The sequence below is a fragment of the Tursiops truncatus genome, chromosome 2 (assembly GCF_011762595.2).
Source record: "Tursiops truncatus isolate mTurTru1 chromosome 2, mTurTru1.mat.Y, whole genome shotgun sequence".
In the NCBI taxonomy this organism is placed as follows: domain Eukaryota; kingdom Metazoa; phylum Chordata; class Mammalia; order Artiodactyla; family Delphinidae; genus Tursiops; species Tursiops truncatus.
The window spans coordinates 34,021,221-34,047,847 of record NC_047035.1 but is presented as its reverse complement, the minus strand read 5'-3'; the positions used below and the strand labels follow the sequence as shown (position 1 = coordinate 34,047,847).

At 36.8% G+C, this 26,627-nt stretch overlaps 1 protein-coding gene and 1 long non-coding RNA gene across 12 annotated transcripts in view; one reads left to right on the top strand and one right to left on the bottom strand.

The window, feature by feature from the left end:
* Positions 1–17,224, bottom strand: part of LOC109547782 (uncharacterized) — a 43,327-nt gene extending 26,103 nt beyond the window's left edge. For 2 of the 8 annotated variants that reach the window (XR_012329930.1, XR_002173719.3), the window contains exons 1-4: positions 17,066–17,224; positions 16,368–16,546; positions 15,498–15,520; positions 10,849–10,907 (exon numbers count right to left, since the gene is read on the bottom strand). This is a non-coding gene — a long non-coding RNA (uncharacterized lncRNA). Of the gene's footprint in view, positions 1–1,411; positions 4,477–10,848; positions 10,908–15,497; positions 15,521–16,367; positions 16,547–17,065 lie in introns of those variants that run through there. The other 6 variants (XR_002173723.3, XR_002173720.3, XR_002173721.3 and 3 more) reach the window with 5 other exon arrangements.
* RAD51B (RAD51 paralog B) overlaps positions 1–26,627 on the top strand; it is a 688,762-nt gene that overhangs the window by 181,387 nt on the left and 480,748 nt on the right. The window lies entirely within an intron of this gene.

The following is a 26,627-nucleotide window of genomic DNA, read 5'->3' as shown; positions in this document are numbered from 1 at the left end:
GTTGGTAAGGTCAGTGACCTTTCAGTCTCCATTGTCATGAAGGCGTTTTATCAGGGAGAGTCCTCCTCCCCTTTTTCTTTTTTCCATTAAAACTATGAATGTTTGTTGGACATATTTCAAGCCCTTGGGTTTTTGTTTTGTGTGTGTGTGTTTTTTTTTTTTTTTTAACATCTGTTGATTGATTTTTGCCTTGGAGATTTAAGTCTCTGACCAAGTTGTTTATAGCTTTTCAGTCTTTTTTGTCCCACAGAATTCAGTAGTGATGTTTTAAAGGTGGGCCAAAGTGACTTTCACCCTGGTTCATTTGTGACACAGTTAACACTATATCTCTCGTCTCTACACACACACACACACACACACACACACACACACACATATGTATATCAAGTATAAAGTATGCAGATAAGAAAAGGTTAGCTTTGTTAGAGTATCAAAACTCAAATGAAGTGTCTAACATTTTGGGGGGAATATTTAAATAATTTTCTTTCTAATTGGAAAATTGAGGGTGTTCTTTTAAAACAGATATTTGATTAGGAGTACATGTAGAAATTTGCATATCAAAACTTGCCAAATCTAAGACTCACTTATTTTATTTTTTTAAATTTAGAGAGCTAAGAGAGAGACCAGTACTACTACGAATGTGAATGAACTGATGACATTGAGTGGAATATGTAATATAGAAGCATGCATTATTTATTTATTTATTTAGACTTCGAAATAGTAAGAATGAATGCAAAAAAGAGCTGTCCTGCTGCTCATTCATTAATCTGAGATGTGGTATGGTGTAGTGGCAAAAAACAGGGGCTCTAGACTTAGACCGACTGCATTTATATTCTAGCTCTTCTGCCATCTGTGGGATCTTCGTGATTCAGTTTCATTGTATGTGTAATGGCTGAGTTCTCTCATTGATCAGGACAGCACCTACCTCATAGTGTTGTAGTGAAAATTAAATGATTTAATATATGTAAAGTGCTTAGGACAGTGCTTAGCACATTGTAAACTCATAAATGTCAGCTCTTATTCATTAATCCATTCTTTCACTCACTCACTCATTAAAGAAACATTTATTGAACATCTACTATGATGGGGATACAAAGATAAAGGAAGCTCTGCTCTGAAGGTATGAGTAATGTAGTGGAGCAGAGGTATATAATAGTCATTATAACATAGGATGAGGGGAGTGATATGTTATAAAGCAGTTATATAAAAGTGCTCTGAAAAGGAAGAGTGTGGAGTTTTTTTTTTTTTTTTTTTAACATCTTCATTGGGGTATAATTGCTTTACAATGGTGTGTTAGTTTCTGCTTTATAACAAAGTGAATCAGTTATACATATACATATATTCCCATATGTCTTCCCTCTTGCGTCTCCCTCCCTCCCACCCTCCCTATCCCACCCCTCCAGGCTGTCACAAAGCACCGAGCCAATATCCCTGTGCCATGCGGCTGCTTCCCACTAGCTATCTACCTTACTACGTTTGTTAGTGTGTATATGTCCATGACTCTCTCTCGCCCTGTCACAGCTCACCCTTCCCCCTCCCCATAACCTCAAGTCCGTTCTCTAGTAGGTCTGCTTCTTTATTCCTGCCTTACCCCTAGGTTCTTCATGACATTTTTTTTTCTTAAATTCCATATATATGTGTTAGCATACGGTATTTGTCTTTTTCTTTCTGACTTACTTCACTCTGTATGACAGACTCTAGGTCTATCCAGAGGGTGGAGTTTTTGATAGCCTTAATCATTTTACTTTTCTATGACACTATTTATTCATCTGAAAATGTTCTCTTTTGTGGACCTTGTAAAATTCTTCAGGACATAATCTCTCCTTTCTTTGCATTCCTGTATCATTTTTATCTCATGGTATTTATCATTTTTTACTTGAAGACTTCAACATTTCTGTATCACCGACAGCCACTCAACACAGTACTCTTCAAAAATACTTTATAAACATTTACCAAGTGGCTCAAGTAGTAAAACTGATTAAAATGCTTAGATGTCAGTCTCTGCTTCCATCTTTTTGAGGGCTTTTAAAAGGTGTAGATAGGTTGAAAAATACACAGTTTGAGGGTGAAATAAATAAGATACATGGATAGCTCACCATCTGAATAATCAAGCTAATTCTATGGATTCTCTAGGAGGGTAAAAAGCCCCATTTGTACCATTTTCCAATTTCCATGGTATAAATACTCCCACTATGTCCAAACTCATGCTACAACATGACATCACTGAATGTTGATGGAAGAGATGTGCAGTAGAATACCATTATATAGTAGTGTCCCCACAATATAGGTCCAGTAGATGTAAACAGCTCTGAGCCAGGATAGTAGTAAAATGTAATAACACAATGAAAAATGATGAAATTTGAGTATTTGTTTTATATAAAATTTATTTAGTTATACATTTACAAAATTTAATTTTTAATGATGTCTGTATTTAACAAATGGCTTAGGAAATTCCTGAAAGTTTAGCAATAAGCACTTGTGAACTCTAACACGTCTCTTTACCCAGGCCCTGCTATTTACTGATTGTATGACTTCGGCTAGTAATTTCACTGCTAGAATTTAGGCTAATTTAGGCTAATTTATCTGTGAATTGGAAAAAACACAAAGATATTTATCTTGGCATTATTAGCATAACAAAAAGCAACCTAATTGTTTAAAGTGAATTGTGGTTAAGAAAATTTATTGGAATGTTTCCTAGAATTAAAAGTGACTTATGTTGTTGGTTTAATAACAGCATAGAAAAATGCCATATGTTGAAGTGAAAAAGAAAAAAAATGCTGAATATCTAATCTATATAGAATTATCAAAAATTTTTAAAAACATAAAAATATGTTAATTAGAAGGAACTGTTAGTGGTAAGGACATGGCTGTGTTCTTTATCCTTTTCTTCATTTTACAAATTTCCAGTAATAAGCATATTTTATATTTATAATGAAAACATATCATCTTTGTCACAAAACCAAATTCTAAATAATACCTCTAATTTTTTGTTGAATTAAAAGCATTATCAAGATACATCTTTCCTGATTTAGACATTAAATATTTTTTTCTAACAACCAATAGAACATACAAATTGAAATAGGTTTTTTTTTTTTTTTTTTTTTTTTTTTCTTCCGGTACGCGGGCCTCTCACTGTTAGGGCCTCTCCCGTTGCGGAGCACAGGCTCCGGACGTGCAGGCTCAGCGGCCATGGCTCACGGGCCTAGCCGCTCTGCGGCAAGTGGGATCTTCTGTTTCTCCCCCTAGATTTCACGTACAGGTTATCATAGATTTCTATGGAAGATTTTGCATTTTTGTAAAAGTATTCTACATTAAAAATGTTAACTTCGAAATTACCGATTTAGAAAGGCTGCTTAGTAGTTAAGTAGGTAACTATCAGTTTAAGAAAATTGAAGACATATTGTTCCAAAATGATGTTGGGTTCTATGTTTTCCACATTCCTGTCTAATCTATGCATTGTTAAAAATTTATTTGACCATTTATAGCTCTTCTTTTGTGAAAGAATTTCTCAGACTTTTTCAAATTATCTTTAAATATAAGCAGATAATCTAATTTCACACACTTCCAGAAAATAGTTTTAACTATTTTCCCTGTCCCTTTTTAGTCAATGACTGGTTAACTATAGTAGACAATTTAGAAAAGCTAAGCTTCTGTGTAATTTTTTTCTCCTGAAGATTAAGATGTGATGAAGCAAATCACCTGTGGCATACCTTGTAGCAGGAAAATGCTTTTTTGGTGACTTTTAAAGGTACTAATTTAAATGTCAAAGCAAGTTCTGTTAAGATTTTACCTTTGTTCCAAGGTTGTAATGTCTCTTGCCACTTTATTGACTTGGTTTGGATGGGTTTCAACAAGGATTTGGTTTAATGTAATTCTCTATATTTTTATGGGGGAGAAATTGAAGCGTTTCATGATGTCTTGAACTCTCCCTCCTAGGAACTCCTAGTGCTTCTTATTATTTCTGTGTTTTTGTCATGTGCTATTATTAACCTTTTGAATTACTCAGCTTTTTTTGGTCTGGATTGTCTTTCTCAAATACCATAAACTCCTTGATGCAGAGATGTCTGGGCCATGAAGTATGATAGGTAATGAAGTTTACAGTAAGTAAATCTTGACTTTTCACTTACCAGCTACGGGACCTTGGGTAATTATTCTTTGGGCCTCAGGCTTCTTATCACCAAAGTGAATGTAATGATCTCTAGTTTGTGGGGTTACTGAGAGGGTTAGCGGTAAAGTATGTAATGTTCCTGGCATATAGTAGGTATTCAATAAATTAGTTATCAGGTATTTGGTAACAACTGAGTGAATGACTGTGTATTAGTCTGCTTGGGCTGCTATAACAAAACACCATAGATCAGGTGCTTAAATATGAGAAATTAATTTTCTCACAGTTCTGGAGGCTCAAAAGTTGAAGATCAAGGTGCCGGCCAATTCAGTTCCTTTTCCTGGATTGCATGTGGCCTCACATGGTTAGGGCTGGGGGTAGAAAGAGAGAGACGGGGGGAAGAAGCAAGCTCTTTGAGTGCACCCCTTCCCTTCAAGGGCACTTCTGGGAAGTTGCACATAGTACTTCCTCTCTGGCTAAAATTTAGTCACATGGCCATAACTCAAGGAGCAACAACCAGGAAATATTGTCTTTTGGTTGGACATCAGTGTACCCAGCTAAGAACTGGGGTTCTTACTAGGAAGAAGGGGGAAAATGGGCAGTGGGGGATAATTAGCTTTCTATACTGCAGTAATCATTTTTATTTTCAAGTATTGTTATGTTTATTAGGCAACTGATAATGCATTGACTTCTTAAAAAATGTGTAGTCCTAAATTATAAAAATATGTATTTCTAAAAGATACATAGAAAATTTGAGTTGCTTGAGATCACTCATGGAATATACTTTAGTTACTAGTCCGGATCTAAAGAAGGTAAAGAGCATTGCCTCTAATCCTGTTTTTCTTTTCTTTTTTAATGTTTGAACTTTAATGTCTTTTAAAGAATCATTAAAAATTACTTTTAAAAAGTACAATAGAGATGCAGTTCCTTTTAGAAAAAAATCAGAAAATATAGAGGACTAAAACATAGAAAAGAAAACCACCTATAATTGCACTATCCGCCATTAACATTTTTAGAGTATATCCATTCAGACTTTTTCTGTGTTCATATGTAAAAATTCATTGTTTTCACGTGATGGGTACTAAGTTTGGGAAGATGAAAAAGTTCGGGAGATGGATGGTAACGATGGTTGCACAACAATGTGAGTGTATTTAATGTCACTGAGCTGTACACTTGAAAATGGTTAAATGGTAAGTTTTATGTTATGCATATTTTACCGCAATAAAAAAAAACGTTTATTGTTTGCATAAATGAGCTCATACTCAGTATCTTATTTTATAACCTACTTTTTATGTTCAACAATGAAAAGAGAACACCTTTCCATATAAGTAAATATATTTTTGCACTGTGAATTTTGTGGCTGAATATTTATTTTATCCTTTGGATGTACCACCTTTTATTGAGGGCAGTGTTAAGGAAATAAAAAAGAGTGTTAGCCCTTTCCTTTTTAAGTGGATTCACAGAGAGCTTTGTGATGCATGGCAGAGGACTTGGGGAAATAACCAGATGGTAGAAACTGAAAACCTCCCCTGGGTCCTTAAACTGTGTCTGCCTTGTTCAAATGACTCTCTAAATAAACTGCTTTACTGTTCTGATGTCAACATGGCAGCTTTGCTTTCTTTTTTTTCCAAGTATAACTTTTTTTTTATTTGTCTAAAAGGATATTTATTCCAGACTAGTGGTTTTCTTGGATTTCTGCCCTACTATGTTAATGTCATATTAGAGGAATCAGGGCAAAAGAGAAACATAGATGGAGAATATTGCACCCTGAGAATTGGTTCCTTCACACAAGGATCAGATGCCAGTGATGGCAGGCATGTCTGAAATTTCAGCATTGGTAAGCCACTCTTAGGAAGGTTCCTCCTGACTTGAGGTCTGGGTCTCTCCTGAGATGCTATTTTTTCTACACCTCTTTTGAGAGGATGCCCATCATTTTCCCACACTTTCACACTCACAGGGTCATTGTCTTCCTAAGCTCCCCCTACCTCTTTTAGACCACCATTTCCTCATCTGCTCTAAAATACTCTGCTTCTTTGAGGATGCTTTTGCTACTCGGCTACACCAACTCGTATTTCTTTTCTGGGCTATCGTTGTCCCCCAGTCCCTCTACTTTACTCTCCATCTTCTTGTATTTGTACCTCCATTTCTCCCATTATTCTTCTTCCAATTCCCTTGTCTCTTCATCTTTTTTTTAAATCACATTTTTGATACCTTTTTCTTTCTGTCTTCTGAAATTCAGATGTTTTCCTCTCTGGCCATAATTTCCTTATCTTTCCAGCTTATCCACCACATCTTCAGCCTTATAAGGACTTGCAATTATATGGGACGCATTCTTCACTCTCCTTTCTCTTCAGAGTCCATGGACCATAACTCTAACTTATCTCTTGTCAGCTTACTGAACTCCTGTGCCCCATTATCAGTCATGTCTGCTTGGTATATTCCCAACTGTGGGTGACTCTGAGCTTTTTCTGCAGTTGCTCCTGAGCTGCTGAGTTCAGTTGGAGAAAAATATAGAGTGAGGCAGATTAATGGCTCCATAAATACAGGGCCCTCACCTCATCTGTCCTCTCAGCATTACCCAGCAAACTTGTGTCATTCCCTAAATAACTCTCTCCTCCATTCTCCATGAGAATATACTTCACCTGGGGCTTCTCTTGCCAGTCCCAGCTTGTGTCCCCCGAGCCCCTCATATAAAACAGTTCTCCCTAAGCTCTCTCAGCCCCATTACCCTGCTTAATTTCCTCCATTAGCATATCACAAAGTGAAATTATCTTGTTTGCTTGTTTATTTTATGTGTTCCCCTGCTTAAATTTAAGGATCATATGAACTGGTAACTTCATCTCTTTTTTTACTGCTATGACCCTGGTGCCTAGAATAGTACCCAATGCATTTTGTTCAATGAATGAAAGACAATTTCAATTATTTTCTACTCTTCTCAAACATCTTACTCATTAATTCTGTCTTGATCCTCAGCAAATGACTACTTCCAAGTCAATAGGAAAGATAGAAATCTTCCAATGGAAAACTCGTTCCTCATCTGCCATTAGAAGTAAACCTTTCATGCAGACATAGAGAATGGACTTGAGGACATGGGGAGGGGGAAGCATAAGCTGGGACAAAGTGAGAGAGTGGCATGGACATGTATACACTACCAAATGTAAAACAGATCGCTAGTGGGGAGCAGCCACATAGCACAGGGAGATCAGCTCGGTACTTTGTGACCACCTAGAGGGGTGGGTTATGGGGGGTGGGAGGGAGACGCAAGGGGGAGGGGATATGGGGATATATGTATATGTATAGCTGATTCACTTTGTTATAAAGCAGAAACTAACACACCATTGTAAAGCAATTATACTCCAATAAAGATGTTAAAAAATAATAATAAAAATTAAAATTTAAAAAAAGTGAACCTTTCCACATGTTTTTTTTCCTTTGTCCCTTCTGTTATGAAAAAAGGTTTCGCTCATTTCCTGAAGTCCGGGGCCTATCCTTTTCCACCTTAGACGGACCTTGATTTTTCTTAATCCTGTCTCTCTCTTAAATCTTGTGTGTAAGCACTGTGATTATGAGCATGGGCTTTGTAATCAGACATGCTTGGATTCAAACTTTAGGTCTGTTGCTGTGAAATTTTGGGCAAATTATATAATATCTCTCAGCCTCAGTTTCCTTGTGTTGGGGATAATAATACCTATGTCATAGGCTTGTTGTGAAGATTGAAAGATTGCATATTTTTATTTTTAAAGTGCTAAGCTTTGTGGTTGGAACAAATTAAGCACTCAAAAGAAAGGTCTTTGTATTATTATTATTACCTCCCTTTCTACTGGCTCCTAAATTTATTAAGCTCATCTTTAAAAATTGTCCTATTTCAACTACATATTTAGCACTCTATTTTTCTCTTCCCTATCACACCTCTTCTCTGGTTTCTACCTCCTGCTCATTTTGGAACCCACTCCAGTCTGGCTTCCCAAACATTTCAGATTTTATTCCCAATCCTGATATCTCATTACTTTCCCGCCCTTCCCTCTCTAAACCTGTTCTGCCTCCAGTGGCTGCATCTCCCAGCGGTTCAAGTCAGAAACCTGGGAGGTAGCCTTGTCCCCTTCTTCTTCTTCCTTCCCTACATTCCATCACCAAGCAGAATTCTGATAATTTTACCTCCTAAATAGTTCTTCAATTTTCCTACATCTCTTTTTCCTTAGATGCCATCATTCCAGTCCAAAGAGCTATCATCTCCCAAAAAATTGTGATACCAGCTTTCCGTCATTCACTCCTGTACCGCACTATTCCATACTCCACATTGTAGATAGAGTGATCTTCTAAAAAATGCAAAGCTGATAATATTATTCCCTTTTCTAAACATTCCAGCAACTTCTTATAATCCTTAGGGCCAAGCCCTTCTTGATCAGATCCTACTTGTTTCTTCAGCTTTATCTTGCACCATGGTTCCCATTGTCCATGCCCTAGCCCTGTTGAATTTAATTTCTTTCCACTTTGTTCAGCTCTTTCACGTACTGTTCCACTGCCTCTTTCATCATTCCTCTTTCCTGCTTAAGCCTTTGTTCTCAACCTACATTTTACTTCCTCAGATGGCCCTTCCGGCAGGGTTGGTGTCCCTGTGGTCTGTTCCATATCATCATAGTGTTTGTTCCATATGAAAGTTCCTTGTCTCCTCTCACGATCCCTGAAGGCAGGAACCATGTGCTGTTTGCTCATCAGTGTATTTCCTAGTAGAATGCCTGGCCTATAGTACACACTTAGCAAAATTTTATTAAATGTTGTTGGTAAATAATTAATTCAGTGAGGAGAAAAACCATCCTATGTCACAACATTTGTTAGGGTTTAGAGCTACATATGGTATTCCTGTATTTAGCTTTGAATATATCTTTAAACATAAATAAATGTGGAAAATAATAAGACTGCTTTTCAACACATGCTCTTATTTTTCTATCTTCACACATTCCCTTATTTTAAAATCTTTTAATGTTTGTTTTTATTCTATACTACAAACACCAATTTTTCCCCCCATTTGGATGCTTTTGAGTGTAAAATGCCACTTAACATCAGCACGTCTGCCAACTTTCATTCAGTCTTACAGCTGTATTTGGATGACATTTCCATGGACAATTTTGTGAAGTTTTTCGACTAGATGTCGAGTCTAAATCATGTAGTCTTCTAATGGTGCATTTGAAAAGATAGTGAAGCCCACTGAACTGTCTTGTTCTCCAGCAAGCCAAATAGAAAGCACTAGGAGGACACAGGGCTGTGGCTTAGACTTTTTGGCTCTTCATAGCCCCTCCACAGGCTGTTTGCATGCGTGGAGACTGCAAAGGGGGAACGTGTCGATGGATTAATGATTCTCTCCTTCCCAGTCAACCTTGGGTCTAAGTAGGCTGTGGAGCTGAATCATCCCTGACAGGGAAAAATGAATACTCTAGAAAGACATGGGTGACTAGAACCTGCTAGCTAAGACACATTGTTTTCAAGGTTATTTATGAAAGCTTCATTATGGAAGGTAGTTGATACTGATTGTGTTTTTATTGTTCCTAAGGAAGAAGTCGTTTTTTTTTTTTTAAATCTGAGAAAACAAACAGATCACTATATATTAGTTTTCCTTGCCTTACTACCTTACTAATATGACCACCAACTCTTTGACTGTTTGTTTGATAATGTAGTTTGGAGCAGCTCTTGTTCATTTTTTAGTGCATCTTGGATCAAAAACGTAATTAGGAAAATTTTACAGGGAAATATTCCTAATCTTGTAATTACTGGGCCTTTCATACTGTTGGAATTAGGATTTGTCAGAACTCTTTTCCCAGAACAGATTAGACTTTTGTTTTTAGATCAGTCAGGGTTATTTGCCTTCTTAAGTCTATAACAGGAATGTTAGGAAGATAGTTTATTTGTATAACCCCATTTGATCCAAAGTTATCATTAACTAGAGGTAATTTAATGGATGTCCCTTGTGTACCGTTTCAGGCAGACCTAGATATCACTTTTAGCAAAAAAGGTAAGTTTGTTCTTTTAAAATCCCTCAGAGGAAGATTAGTCTAGTTAGTTACGAAAAAGTCCTCTAGGGAGAAAGTAAACTGTTGCATATTTCTCAGATCTGCCCTGGCAATTGTCTATACCCAGAGATCCTGGAGGGCTCCTCTGAAGAGTTTGGGATTCCTAATGTTGCAGATTAAGCAAATTCACCCCATGCCCCTTGGATTTCAAGCAGAAGCAAGAAGAGGATATGACAAAGGAATTAACTTTGCGCCTCCAATGTTAAATATATTCTAAATCCATTTTGGGTTTAGGTTTGCTGCTTAGTTGCAATATGATCTCTGGTTCTTTTGGATTCTGATAATTTAATTTACTCAGTTCTTTTACGTTTATAAGTTAACTGTCAAGAGTTTATATTCATGGATTTCATCATTTTATCTCTTATTTCCAGAGTCTTTTTTTTCCTTTTTTCCTTATCTTTTAAAAAAATAACTTAAGGTGTTTGTCTTAGGAAGGTTAGCAGGATGTCAGTTTTAAAGTGTTCAGAAAATGAGCTGTTTTTGTTTTATGTACATGCTCAGATACTCTGTGTAAACATCAACTAATTCAAGGAAAATTAATTCAAGTCTTTAAAAAGTGAAGAATTACTTTCTCACAAATTAACGCATTCTGAGTTATATTCTTGGGTGGGACACAAAAATAAGAAAATATAACATTAATCTCCTCTTGTTGAGTACTAATATGCAAGGAAAGCTTACCTCATTGCTACTCCAGCACTCCGGAAGGTGGATTCTAGCTGCCATTTATTAAGTTAACTCTGTGGGAAAAATATATCCAGAGTTAGATAGGGAACAGCAATCAGGAGTTTCCCCCTCTCACTCTTTCCTCCTCCTTGGTTGTGGTAGGAAGGTTTGGGGCAGCAGGATCTGCCGCTGATATTCTGAATGCTGAGAGGACCATGCCTTCCTCTGGTAGTATAGAAAATACTGTCCCCTGGTAAGAGGCCCCAGGGCATAATGGAAAGAACACAGACATTTGAAGCAAGATGGACTTGGGCTCAAACCCCTGTTCTGTGATGTACTTGCTGTTTAGTCTTAAGCAAACTGCATTTTCTGATGCTTAGAGAAATTAAATGAGTTTGAAACTGAGTGAGAAAAAATATGACATTTTACCTTTATGATCAGATTCACCCAGTAGAGCTGTGCCTCCTGTTTCAGAGCATTAAAAAGTAGGTACAACCCTCAAAGGTCTATTACTATTATTGCCCTATTGTTACTGACCATGATACCAATTTATTAATGACATAAACTAAGATTTATAACAAAATCTAACACCGCATTTAGGTATCCTTGGAATACAAAGAATATAACAGAATTAGTTAATGCTAAAAGAAGTTAAAAGTGATCTACTGCTCTTTCCTAGAAGATTATAATGATTAAAGATTGGTTATATGGTAGATTTCAAACCCTAAGGATTAGAATTGTGGTCAATGGAACAAACACAGATTATGTTAAGATGTAGAATTTTTGCTAAGATTGTTTATGCACTCAGTTATTCTCTCCTTTTTTACTCTGTATGATTTCACTTCACATTGTAAATCTTCAAATGCTGCTGTCTCGTTATATGGCCTGTTAGCAAGTACCTGGCATTTGAAGTGTGCGGCTATTGTGAATGGAACTTCTAAAGAAGAAAAAGTAAACTGTTGCCATCGCTATATGCTCAGTAGTTAAAAGAATAGAAATGATATACATTAAACACATGAGAGAGTTTATAGAGAAGATTCAATTGAAACCATTGTGCCCCAGTACCTTAATAATTTAAATGCAAATACTGGCATATATCCAGAAAGTAAGATTCAATTAAGTACAGTTGTTTCATCTTAAAAAATCATCTTTCTACCAAGAAATCTTGGCAGCCATATTGATGACTTCTCATGAGAGGGGCAGATGGGACTAAAAAGAGGCATGAAATCTTTTTTTTTTTCCACTAACTTTCTAATTCGTCATTTTTTTAATGTCAGGAGGAGCCAGGCCTAGAAATCAAGCACTCTGATTTCTCCTCTTCTCCAGTCCTTAGTTTAGTTACTATAGCTGTCTCTTATCTGTTCAGATGGTATAATTTGTAGTGATGGCATAAGTGGACGTAATGGAAGTGGAAATTGGATATGATCTAGACGGCAGTTTATGGGCCTAGTTTCAAAGACCATTTTTACCTGGAAAATAAATAAAAAGGGTTAACAGGCATTTTCTAGTGATCTGTGGTTTATCTGTTCCTCGTGTTCCACCTTGACTTAGCACTAGTTTCTCAGGAACCTCTAAAACCTCTCCTGCCTATGTCAGAAATCATTTTTTTCCTGAAGAGATCAAAGCTTTTATGGACATTATTTATTGTAGTCTCACAATATTCTAGGGAGCTAAGTATAGTTTACGTGGCTCCATCTTTATTTTTAAAGTCAAGTGAGGAACAGATAAATCTCTTCACTAAGGTTATAAAATGAGGCCATAGTAGAGGCAGAAATAGACTCCTTAGTCAGAAACATCTCCTAGTTCTGGCCGTTGCATCTAAGATGCAGTAGATTGTTTGGCCTTTCTCTAAACAGGCCTTTGACACTTAGAGTGTGTGGAAAGTATGTGCTTCCGTCAACGAGTTTTGCTGTTTAGTTATTCTTTGCCTGTTAAAGTAATGACTAGGGGACTAAAGAAAATAGAAAGTACATCCAAACCTTAGTTCAGCCTCTGCCTTTAGTTCATGTGAGCTTTGGACAGACAGTGCTTTTATTTCCCTGGGAGTACTTCTCTGTCTTTATACTCAGAAAGAATTTTTCTTTAGGGCACTGCTGATACTGAGAAATTTTAGGGAAATTATTATTATTTTTTTAAAATTAAAGCTTTATGTGTGAAAATTAGACCTTTGAAATAATGTATATTCCAATACTAGACCACCACATTGAAAGAGAGGATTTGGGGAGATAACTGCAAATTTTTACATTTTAAAATGTAGGTTTAGTGCCTTTTCCCCCTTTTTTCTTTTTTCCCTGAAAGTCATTGCAAAAATGAATTACACTTTAAAATTACCCTAATTCAGCAACTTATATTACTATGCATTAAAGTTTTTAAAAATGAAATCGTATGCTTTTAATAAATATTCTGTTAAAATAATTTTTCAACTATGTTTTCATTTGAATATTTTACCACTCAAGGCTTATTAAATTTATGATTTTAATTGTTTTACACACCCCACCCTTTTCTTTTCTAGTATCGATAATGCTTATTTGGAATTTTTAACACAAGACAGGAATTGTTTTTCTTCTTTCCTTTTCTTTAAGGGCTGCTTCTCAAATTAACCTGCATGCCTAAACCTGCATTATAATTCAGAAGGAACAGTGGAATCTATTGCATATGATCTTTTTGTAAAGCCGGGTTAGCACCGCTGTCCTCCTGATCTCTTAAACATTGCAATTTTTGTAAACTTTTCCATGTGCCTCCAGCATCTCCAATTTGTGAACGAGTCTCACTATATTTATCCCTATTGTGTACTTCCACGTTTGTTTTGCAGTGTAATAACACTTGACAGTTATAAATTTTTCCATATGCTCCATCTTGTAGAGATAAACAATATGTGTGCTGTACATTTCCCTCAGCTTTGAAGGCTTACTTTTTGAAATAAACAATTCCATAGGATATTATGCTCAGTTTTGGAAAGTAATTTACACATACTTTCCATGAAAGGGAAGGCAGTGAATTTTCACCCTTTTAATGTGAAAATTTACCCTTTCAGTGTGAAACTGGTTAATTGAACTTTTCTAAAGGATTGAGAGCTACTTAACTGCTTTTAGGTTTTCAAAGATTTACCAGGCAATGCAGAGCTGTTTTTGAAAGTCTTTAAAAGTGCTAGTTAACATCATAAATGACCATTTCGTGGAATAAGTTCTCTCATTCTCTCACTGGTTTACTTTGGCTATAGGGATTAGTGAAATGGCTTTGGATTTCCTTAACATTTTCCCTTTTATCTTTACAAATTGAAAAGTTAGTATTGCCATGTAATGATGGCATCTAAAGCATTTATATTGTGGTTGCTTTTTTGTCTATGGAAAGAATCCTTATGATTCACTTATAAGGAGCTATTTCTTTTACTTTCTGTTCCCTTAGGAAATCAAGTCTTTCTGACCAGTTTTATATGTGGAAATTGATGCAAACATCGTTATGCTTAACTCCATGTCCTTTTTTACCCAAACAAATATCTTCTGCCTACATTTCTTTCCCCCAAGATGCAAAGGTGCTTTTATTACTTGATTTCCTAAAGGCTCTGGGTGTATAAATGTTTCATATGTTTTCTGTTGTTAACTACAAACTTGACTACATAAAAGATACAAATTGCAGTATTGCAATTTTTATTTATTTTTGTTGCTGTTGTTGTTGTCTCTTTAACACACAAGATTCATCATCTTTCTCCAAGAGATTTTTAACTTGGAAAACTGAAAAGTTGTTTGTAAACCTGGTGGGATAGCAACAATGTGTGGGATGTGATTTGAGACCAGTGGTGTGCAGGATCCAGCCCCTACCAGCTCTCCTGACAACAAACTATTAAATTTTCAGAAATTTTCTGAGCTGGTTATCAGTAAAAATTAAACTATGTAAACTTATCATTAAAATAAATTATATTAAAAACAAAAAATAAGTACTCAAAACTCATCACTTCATAATTATTTTTACTACATTTTACTGTTATCAATGCTCTTGAAGTCATTTGTGCCTATTTTATCTGCATTGGAAATACTGTATAATGGTGTATACTACTGAACACTTTTTCCAGCCCTGTGTTCACTGACGTCATGTTGGTAACTTGAAATCAGCCACAAAAGAGGTACTAACCCCATGGAAATTGGCAAACACAACAAATCAGGACTTGATTTATTGTTTTGTTAATTGTCTAGACTTAAGAAAGCGATAAAGCGTTAATAGTGTAGATTAAACTTGAAAGTGTGTCATGTCTATAGCCACTATATTTTGAATAGCACAAAAAACTTGAGAAAATATTTTTCCAGTATTTGAAGCTATTATCTGATTCAGCAAAGAAGTGGTTCACTCCATGGAGAAATGAATGAGTGAAGTTCTGATGTATGTCTGTTTTCATGTTCCTTTTTCTCATTAACTTGAACAAAACTGTCAACCAACTAAGCAGAATTGTAAGAATGATATATTGCTCCAAGTATACCAGACATCAGATGCTAAATACATCAGGAAACCTTTTATAGTTCTCTTCTGAAAACCATGCTACTCACAAACATGCTGCGTCTTTTCCAACTCATCTGTGACTTTTCCTCTCTTTGCTCTAAAGGTTATTGTTAAAGGCTATGACACATTCATTTGTTCAGTCATCCACACCCATCCCTGTGACCACAAATTACCTTCGAATGGTGTTACAAAAAGTCTGTGGGAAAAGAGAAACATCTTAGTACTGGATTTATGAAATCATAGCTTTCCTTCCTTGGAGACATAATTCTGTTATTTAACCCACTGTTGGGAGGTTGTTTAGATTTACATATCAGGGGGAAATGGCTTTACCCAACAGAATTTGTTTTCCTAAGCCTTAGGGATAGTCTGATGATCCATGATAGCATATGCAATTCACACAAGTAAATGTGGGTAAGAATATCATATGGTTAAAGTTCAGTTTCTAAGCCTTGAGTGACCAGGTTTTGAAATACATTCAGAACTCTATTACACACCTGCTCCTTATGATGGGGTAATCTGGTCAAGCCCCTGCCTTCAGAAACTTAGTAACCCTATTTTAATTGATGTTTCAGCTTTAGTCAGTTGAGTATCACCCTCATCATTTTTGTCATATCCATGTATCTCTTGTACCTTTATTTACTTAGTAATTTTTAAAATTGACTTTTTCCTTTTAACATAGCTTTATCCTAGGTGACATTACCCATGATCTTGAGTTTAAGGTAATTATCTTGAGTTTAAAGTTATTTTTTTCTAATACTTATTAAAATATTGCCTAACAATTACAATTTTTAAAAGTTTGTCCTTGTACCACCAATGGTATGTGTACCACACTTTGGGAAATGTTATGCTTCTGGTGGTAATAACTAAGCATTAGGTCAAATAGTTTTGTTTATTCCTCATGTCAACTTTATGAGGCAGGCATTGCTATCTCTATTTAGTAAGTGCGGAAACTGAGAAATTAGAGATGTTAACTAACTTGTCCAGAGTCATGAGTTGAGCCAAAATTTACTTGACCAAGATCCATACTAACCCTTGCTACTCACAGTATGATTTGTAGACCAGCAGTATCAGCATCACCTGGGAGCTTGTTGGAAGTGCAAAAGCTCTGGCCTGGCTCCAGACCTAATTGATCAGCATCTGAAGTTTAACGAGATTCCCAGGTGATTCTCATGGACATTAAGCTGTGAGAAGCCTTGATCCAGACTCCTGTGCGGTCTGCCTACTGTAAGAGAAGAAGATGGATCCTTCGGCCATTGATTTGGCTGGTCTCCTTTTCTCTCTGCGGTACTGTTTCCTTCATGCCCTGCTGCTCTGAGATACAACTGGTTTTTGAGAAACTTGGTTATCGATGGGAAGGTAGGAGAGAGTATTCTTAATCATTTTGGTTATTTTTCTCTCTTAAAGTCATCTTTTGTTTGCTTTCCTTTTTTCCTTAATTGAGGTATCAAGGCTAGGCTGAGAGCTCAACATTTTCACTCTTTTCTCTCCTGGTTTCCTTCCCCAGAATCCCCAGATCAAGTTCTTGCCCTTTGAAATGGCCTGGTCGTTTTTTTCCTGCCTACCCCAAACCTGCCTAGGCCCTGAGAACCATCTGCACAGCTACAACTAATTTTCAATTATTCTTGGATGGTTGTAGTAGTATGTATACCATCCTGACTCTTGGCTTCTTTCCTTCTGCCTGCTGCTCTCTGCCACTTAGCTATTTTATTGCTTGCTTTTCTTTGCAGTAAGCTGTGCTTACCTCTGCACTTGTGAAGCCTCTGTCTCCATTCTGCCATGCATCTCACTCTTGCCGTTGCTCTCACAATTGGAAGTTTTAATACAAGCAACAGCCTCAGGAGACCCTATTAAGACAATCTTCTGGAAGTGGTCAAAGTGTTGGGAATTTGATGGTTGGTTCTGGGAAGATCAGGAATGGCTGTGACTGATGAGCATAACTGGCTATAAATTTTGAAGTATTCCAGTGTGTCATCAGTATTTCATCAGCTTATTGTCTTTGTGTTTTTTTTCATAGAATTTCCCTGTGAATCCTATGCCTGGAGGAGTCTGCAGGGTTTCTAGACACCGCACCCAGTTTGTACAGTAACAGGCCTTCTGTCTTGGTATTTATGTAGTTGCTTATTCAGCCTCCAAGATGACTAGTTAATTGAGATGAGTAGAAGTTGGATCTATCATGAGATCACACCTTGCCTTCTTGTTCACTGGTGGCCAGATACACGTCACAATAGTATTTCATTTTCTTAACTTTGATACTGTTAAAAGGGAGTTGACTCATTTGAATTATAAGAGGCACTGAAAGAAAACTGTACTATTCGTTACATATTGTAAAGCGAGAAACAAAGAGGAATAGTTGTTTCTTACTGTAGTAATTTCAGACTCTGAAAGATTTGTTTATCAGCCAACTGTAGACACACCTATCCCAACCCAGATTTTTTTTAATGCTCTTCAGCTTTGTAGTCATTTAGACTTGAGGTTTTTTTGGTTTTTTTTTTTCTCCTTTCTGGCACATTTTTTGGGTATACGCCCTTCTTCCTTCCCCTTTGTCATCTTCTTATTTCCTTGAGAAAAGGAGAGTCCCTCTTAGAGTGTAGAGTAAACATTTCTTTGTGAAGTGTGACTTATTTAAGCTTCAGGGGTTGTCAGTGTATACACAATAGAGAAGGTAATGGAAGCTCCCAGGCATGCCAAGTCAGCACTTTGTGCGTGTGAAGGCCAAAGAGCACGTTAAGCAGGCTGAAAAAATTTTAACAAGTCAGAACATTTTACAATTTCCATATTTATCAAACATGTCAGGGGATGGGATCACAAAGCCTTCCAGGGATTAACTGCCTCTAGGACTTGAACTGTTTTATTAAGATGGAGGAAGCCAAGTTCTCAACACCCCATGATTTGCTCTAATAACCACAAGAGTTAGAATGTAGGTGATCCTTGCTGAATGAAAGGTAATCCTGAGGCTAAAATGCTCCTTGAATGGGGAAAAAAAAAATCTCTCAACAGATGAACTGTGTGTAAATCTATCTGACAGACCTTTGGAGTTTGAAGTTTATTTACCTAGAGCTTCAGTTTTATTAATTCTCTGGTTGGTGGTTCTTGACCTTTGACACTTAAGGGCTTAGAATATGAAGCCTAAGTAGATGTTCGGAAACATGCAGACATTCTCGAAGAGGGGTGGCCATTGGGTTTTTGGGGTTGGCGAAGCATCCTAGAGTTACTATTTGTTTTCAAATGTTTGGGGCTTGGCAGATCCTAAGATGCCTTTTGCCAAGCATTTTCCTTTGAATTTTAGTACAGGAATATCCTGGGTGGAATTTAATTGCTTTATTGGTGATTCATTTGCATTATACCGATCAGAACGCTGTTTTGGAAAAGATACTTGATGACTCACAAATATTAGGAGCTTTACAGACAGCTTTTTTAGTACCAGCATTTTCTTAGATGAGGATAGAAATGGAATTCAAGCTCCAAATATTTTCAGTAAGATTTGGAACTTGGAATCTTTAAGTAGTGGTTTCTAAATTTGTTTATCACTTTTTCCACAAAAGCAAACCAGACTGCTTCCCTGGCTTGATCTGCAAATCTTTAGAAAACTTGCAGACCTGATCTGCAACCTTGCGCCAACTCTTAATTTGGAAATTAATGTTAAAGAAAAAAAAAAGGTTTCCAACAAATAGGTAGAGAGAGCAACCCTCTTCTGGAGAAATAAACTGGAATTAAAACAACGACCCAAGGAGACTTAAGCATAGGGTAGATTTTGGGTTCTAAAGCCAAATTACCAGGAATGACAAAACCCCTGGGGAGGACTAAAGTTATATAAGGTGCCATGAGCTAGCTTTTCCATTACAGTTTGTAGAAAAGCTTGTAAAACAAGGAAGCAAGCTGAGACTTTACAAATGAGGACTAAGCCATAAACTTTTTAAAGAACAGAGAAAGGACATGGCTAAATGGCACTGAACTTCTTACTGCCCATTGGGTTGCAGCAAAGCATGATGATAAAAACAAGCTTCTTCTTGTCTGTCGCCAGCTTCCTATCTTTTATAATTGGCCCAGAAACAGCAGTGCCAGCAACTTGAATGACTACTCACTGTCTCCTTGAGAAAACAGCAATGCAAATAATCATCTAACAGGAGAAGGAAAAAGCATTTCAAACAAACTGATGTGGATGTCTTCACGTTCAAATTATTTTAAAACTAACTGGTAGGAAATGTCGGGAAATTTTAGTTATGAATTCTGCTAACCGGTGTTAGGAGAGGACAGAATCATATAGACTCTTTTATTTGCTTCAGATAGTGGGGTGCAGGAGGCATGGACGTGTGGTTGAGCTAGTGTTGATGAGTTTCTTCTCTCCCTTAATCCATATGTTCTTCTAACTGCTTAAAATGCCAAAGAAGCAGGAAGATCTGTTTTGAATCCTTGACTTTATCCTGGTACTGGTTTAACTGGTGAGATTATTAGGTGGTCTATAGAGAACCACACTGATGTAGGTCTAAAATTTTTTATTTGGGCCAACTTTAAGTAATTGTAAGTGTTCCTTTCAGTGTAAGTAAAAAGTCATGTTTTTCTTCTTAAACTTTGGTCCCGATGACCTTAAAACAGACAATTTGCTGAAGACAACCTTTTCCTTTTTCTTTTTTTCTCTTCTCTTTCTCTACCTTTCTTTTCTTGTTCCTCCTTCTTACCCTTTCTTACTGGTTATAATCTAATTAGTGGGTGCTTATTAATGACCAGCGGGAACATTGTGACATTTTACTTTTTGCCCACTTCCGGTCTGTTCTAGCAGGGAGGATTTGTGTGAAATTGAGAGGAAAAGATGGATCCCACCCATTCGATGCTATTACTTTTTAGAAAATCGAAATGATTTGTTGCATTGTTGAGAGCATACCTTATATTTGGACAATAGAGAATATAAGTAAACATTTTAAGGGCAGCTCTTGCTTTATACTTCTTATCTGCAACAGTACCTTCTACATAGTAGAGGCTGAATACTAAATAGTTACTGATTTTAATTCTGTTAATTTTTGAGTATGAGGGAAGATAAATTAATTCTGTATCTTAATATGTTATGCAGGAGTGGTAAACAATATTTTCTGCCAAAAATCCATTAACCATAGGAAACAAAAACCAATGAGGATCATATAAGTAAGAAGTAATTTAGTTTTTACAAGTTTAATTTTTTTAGACAGAAGAATAAAATGTTCTGCAGTCTGCATTTCAAATTAAAATCAAGAAGCAAAGCGTTCTCATGAATAAGTATGTGAAACAATAATGTGAAAATACCTTACCTCTGTATTTACTACTGTTCTACAGTAGGTATTATTTAATGACTGGAGGACAAGCCAGGGTGTAATATGGGATAGGAGAAAAGAGAGCATCTTATTTAGCCTAGACTGCTATGGTAAAATACCACAGACCAGGTGGTTTAAACAACAGATACTTATTTCTCATATTTCTGGAGGCTGGGAAGTCCAAGGTCAAGGTACCTGCAGATTCAGTTCTTGGTGAGCGCTCTCTTCCTAGCTTGTAGACAGCTGCCTTCCTGCTCTGTATTCATCTGGCCTTTCCTCGGTGCTTGTGTGTGGAGAGAGAGTAGGACCTCTGTGGCCCTCTTCTTATAAGGGCACTAATCCCATCACGAAGATCCCACCTTCGTAGCTTAATCTAACCTAATTACCTCCCAAAGACCCCACCTCCAAATACCATCACATGGGGGGAGTAGGGGTTCAACATATGAATTTTGGGGGGAATACATTCAACCTGTAATAGAGAGCAAGATATGCAAGCTGTCATGAATGATGATTTACCTGCTTAAAAAAGAAAAGCTTTATAGATTTGTTCAGGGTTTAAAATGATTAGATTTTTAAAATTTAAACTATTTTCTCAATTCTTCTCAGTTTTATCTTCTTAGATTTAGTAGCAGCACTACTGGAAACCCTGGCTTCCTCCTCTGGAAATTGCAGAATACTGTATTTCATTGTAGAAAAAAAGGTTCTATGGAAGAGCTTGTACATCTTGTAGCCATTTGGAATATTGCTTCTAAAAAACGTTTAAAGCCATCTATAAACTTTGTGGTTTTCAGTATAAAATGTGATTAATTATTGATACTTCTCTACAAACCATATAGAATTATGCTGTGGTCCAATTTAAGCTCATTAGATGAAAGATCTTCCATTTTAGTATAGTGTTTATAATATATAAGATATAGGATAATAGGATTCTAGGGATTTTTAAATTCTAATATCTCCTGTGTTTCTACTATATTAAGAGGCCATTTCACATCATGTACTCACTATAGGAGGCTTTTACTATATAATATGTCATGTATCTGCATAAATAAGATTTCTATTTAGAAGTAAGCTTCTTCAGAGCCCATTTTTATTTATTTATTTATTTATTGGTGTTTATCATTCCAGTGCTTTTTATTTTTAAATTTTTTAAAATGTTTTTTTAACTTTATTTTTGGCTGTGTTGGGTCTTCGTTGCTGCACATGGGCTTTCTTCTAATTGTGGCGAGTGAGGGCTGCTCTTCATTGCGGTGCACAGGCTTCTCATTGCATTGACTTCTCTTGTTGTGGAGCATGGGCTCCAGGCGCAAGGGCTTCAGTAGTTGTGGCTCATGGGCTCTAGAGCACAAGCTCAGTAGTTGTGGCACACGGGCTTAGTTGCTCTGCGGCATGTAGGATCTTCCCGGACCAGGGCTTGAACCCGGGTCTCCTGCATTGGCAGATGGATTCGTTATTAACCACTGCACCACCAGGGAGGCCCCTATTTATCTTTCATGCATATAATTTTTTTTTTAACTGAAGTATAGTTTGTTTACGAATGTTGTGTTAGTTTCGAGTGTACAGCAAAGTGACTCAGATATATATATATATATATATATATATATTCTTTTTCAGATTCTTTTCCATTATAGGTAATTAAAGATATTGAATATAGTTCCCTACACTATACAGTAGGTCCTTGTTCATCGTTTTTACACATAGTGCATATAAAATTTTGATTCCTTAAGATCAGAAAGCAAACGAAAGAATAGCAGGTAGACAACTTTTAAAGAAGCAGAGGGAATAAGGAGAAGGAAAATAAAGTTTATGAGAAGAGTTTGGTTTTGTTAAGGGAGCCAAGGTATTCAACAGAGGGAGATGACAAGATTCTATCAGTATCTGCTTGCCAGAGGAAGTAAAACCCTCTCCCACTTCTATGCAAAATCCTGTTAATACTAGATATTTTCACATTATGATTATAAAAGAAATATGTGCCTGTTGTGAGAAATTTGAAAAGAATGTGAAAAATAAAGGAGGGTAACTGTAACACCAACCACCTGGAGATAATGACTTAACTTTTTTTCATGGTTGCATGACTTTATTAGTGCAATTTAGTTTTTCCACCTTTATTGAAATATAATTCACTTAATATAACATTGTGTTAAGTTTAAAGTGTACAGTGTAATGGTTTAATATATGTATATAGTATTGTGAAGTGATTACCATGATAAGGTTAGTTAATACATCCATCACCTCACGTAGTTAGTTTTTGTTTTGTTTTTTTTTTGTGGTGAGAACTTTTTTTTTCTTTCTTTCTTTCTTTCTTTTTTTTTTTTTTTTTTTTTGCGTTACGCGGGCCTCTCACTGTTGTGGCCTCTCCCGTTGCGGAGCACAGGCTCCGGACACGCAGGCCCAGCGGCCATAGCTCACGGGCCCAGCTGCTCCGCGGCATGTGGGATCTTCCCGGACCAGGGCACGAACCCGTGTCCCCTGCATCGGCAGGCGGACTCTCAACCACTGCGCCACCAGGGAAGCCCTTGTGATGAGAACTTTTAAGATCTATTCTCCTAACAACTTTCAAATATACAATACAGAATTGTTAACTATGGTCACTAGGCTGTACATTACATCTTCAGAACTTATTAATCTTAAAACTGGAAGTTGGTACCCTTTAACCGTATGCACACCCTCCACCCACCCAGACCCTGGCAGCCAGCAATCTGCTCTGTTTGTCTGAGTTCATTTTTTTTAGATTCCACATGTAAGTGTGATAATACAGAATTTGTCTTTCTCTATCTGACTTAACTCACCTAGTGTAATGCCCTCAAGGTCCATCCATGTTTCCATGTTGCTGTAAATGGCAGGATTTCCTTTTTTGTTTTCAATGGCTGAATAATATTCCATTGTGTGTGTGTATATGTTTGTGTGTGTATCACATTTTCTTTACCCATTCATTTGTTGATGGACACAGATTATTTCCGTATCTTGGCTATTGTAAATAATGCTGCAATGAACATTGTGGTGCAGCTATCTCTTTGAGATAGTGATTTCATTTCCTTTGGATATGTACCCTGAAGTAAAATTTCTGAATCATATGGCAGTTCTATTTTAATTTTTCAGGAACCTCCATACTGTTTTCCATAGTAGCTGCACTAATTTACATTCCTACCAACAGTGTAGTAAAGTTCCCTTTTCTTGAACCCTCTTACACTCTTGGTGGGAATGTAAATCGGTGCAGCCACTGTGGAAAGCAGTATGGAGGTTCCTCAATAAACTAAAAATAGAGTTGCCATATGATCCAGCAATCCCACTCCTGGGCATATACCCAGACAAAACTATAATTTGAAAAGATACACGCACCCCTATGTTCATAGCAGCACTGTTTACAATAGCCAAGACATGGAAGCAACCTAAATGTCCATCGACAGATGAATGGATAATGAAGATGTTGTACATATATACAATGGAATATTACTCAGCCATTAAAAAGAAAAAAATAATGCCATTTGCAGCAACATGGATGGACCTACGGATTATCATATTAAGTGAATTAAGTCAGAAAGAGAAAGACAAATACCATATGATGTCACTTACATTTGGAATCTAAAATACAGCACAAATCAACATATCTATGAAACAAAAACAGAGTCACAGATATAGAGAACAGACTTGTGGTTGCTAAGCAGGGGGTGGGGTAGGGAAGGATTGAGAGTTTGGGATTAGCAGATGCAAACTAGTATATATAGGATGGATAAACAACAAGGTCCTACTGTATAGCACAGGGAGCTATATTCAATATCCTGTTATAAACCTTAATGGAAAAGAATATGAAAAAGAATATATATGTATAACTGAGTCACTTTGTTGTAAAGCAGACATTAAATACAACATTGTAAATCAACTATACTTCAATAAAATTTTTAAAAAGTTCCCTTTTCTTCCATCCTCTTCGGCACTTGTTATCTCTTGTCTTTTCAGGCTCAGCGGCCATGGCTCACAGGCCTAGCCGCTCCGCAGCATGTGGGATCTTCCCAGACCGGGGCACAAACCCGTGTCCCCTCCATCGGCAGGCATACTCTCAACCACTGTGCCACCAGGGAAGCCCTCTCTTGTCTTTTTAATAGTAGCCATTCTAACAGGTGTGAGGTGATACCTCATTGTGGTTTTGATTTGCCTTTCCCTGATGATTAGTGATGTCGAGCATCTTTTCATATACTTGTTGGCCATTTGAATATCTTCTGTGGAAAATGTCTATTCAGATCCTTTGCCCATGTTGAATAAACACTGTCTTGGCCTGCTGTTGGTTTTGTTGACCACTGTTTTTTGTTCTCATTACAGTGTCCCAGGCACTGTATTAAGCATTTTACAAATATTATCTCCTTTCATCAACACTATGAGTATAGGTATTATTATGCCCTGAGGTTGTGTTTCAGGGAACGTCTATAAATGAGTCTGCTTCTTTAAGTGGGCTTCACTGTATGGAGAGAATGCAGAAAATAGGAAAGAAAGCTAGACATCATTTATCTGTTCTTTTCATTTTCTCCTCCTTTTTCTTTCTCTTTCTCTGTGTCTGTTTCTTCTTGAGGTTTTATTTTGGAGGGAAGGAAAAGGAATTTTTTTCTTTCAAAGGATAAAATGTTTTTTAACTGAAGTCTTATCTGCTGTGTTCAGTGTGTGAACAAGTTCTAAATTGTGAAAAAGTCTTATCAGAAGAAAGGCTGCTTTGAAAATGATATGGCCATATTTGTTGGGTGTTCACTCCTCTAAAGCCTAGATGAAGTATACAGGGGAGTAACTGAATTTTATAATGTTTAGATAGCTACCCAGTGAGTAAGCATACTTTATGCTTTTAATAGGAAGTTAAGATCAGCCTCCATAGAGCTTATAATGATAGAACTGAGTTAAGCAATCAGTAACTTGGACATTCTGTTAGCTGATTGAGCTGCTACTCTGACCCTGGGCCAGACCCCACTTACCTCTAAGGTGCCAGGACACATCAGAGTTCCTAGAGGTTGCACTGATGCTTGTTCCAGAATACCTCTGTGATTAAGTGCCCCTGTTCCTCTGCCAACACCCAAGGCTTATTCATCTTTCCTTCTCAGAGGCACTCCTTGCCCTCTCCTTCTCCTTTTGGATTCCAGACAACTCCAGATTTCCTGGGTCCAAGTGGTCTGTAGTTCCTAGAGCCCAAGATCTCCTTGGAATTGCTATTAAGACTTTGAGATTTTATAGCAAGAGTTTGCAAACAGTCCTTCCGAGTATCTCTTGGGTTTGCCCCTCTGTATCTATCACCATAGCCAAGAGAGTAATCCACCATAGCCAAGAGAGTAAACCAGATTTCTGGAATTCTGGTTTTCTTAAAAAATGGAGAAAATAATGTTAAAGTTTATATGGAAAAAGTAATGTGTGAAAAGAACCAATAAATTTGTGAAAAAGATAAGCTACTTACAATTTTTAAAATATAAATATATATTGAACATTTTTTTCTGTGCTGCTAAATTCTTCTACAACATGGCTTTTAACGGCTGCATAGTAGTGAACATATCAATTACTATCTTTTTTATTTTTATTTTTTGGCCGCACCGTTTGGCATACGAGATCTTAGTTCCCTGACCAGGGATCAAACCTGTGCCCCCTGCAGTGGAAGTGCGGAGTCTTAACCACTGGACCGCCAGGGAAGTCCCCTACTATCATTTAAATCGTTTTTTAAGTTTAGGTTATTCCTTTGTTTTGAATATTTTTTTGCTATTATAAATACGTTGTGGGGAGTATCCTCTGGATAAATTCTTGTGAACGACCCTGGTTGTTTCTATGAAATAAAAACCTAGAAGTAAAATTGCTAGATGGATTTTCACATTTTTAAGGCCTTTGCCACAAGGGTGCCCATTATTGTGCTACTAACAATAGACTTTACTGATCTAATTCCCAGTGGACTCTTTGTTTACTAAAGAGACTGAACATTTTTTCACATTTGTCATTTATATTTGACAAGTATATTTTTCTTTTTTGGCAACTGTTTTTAGGGGAACTACAAAGGGATCAACT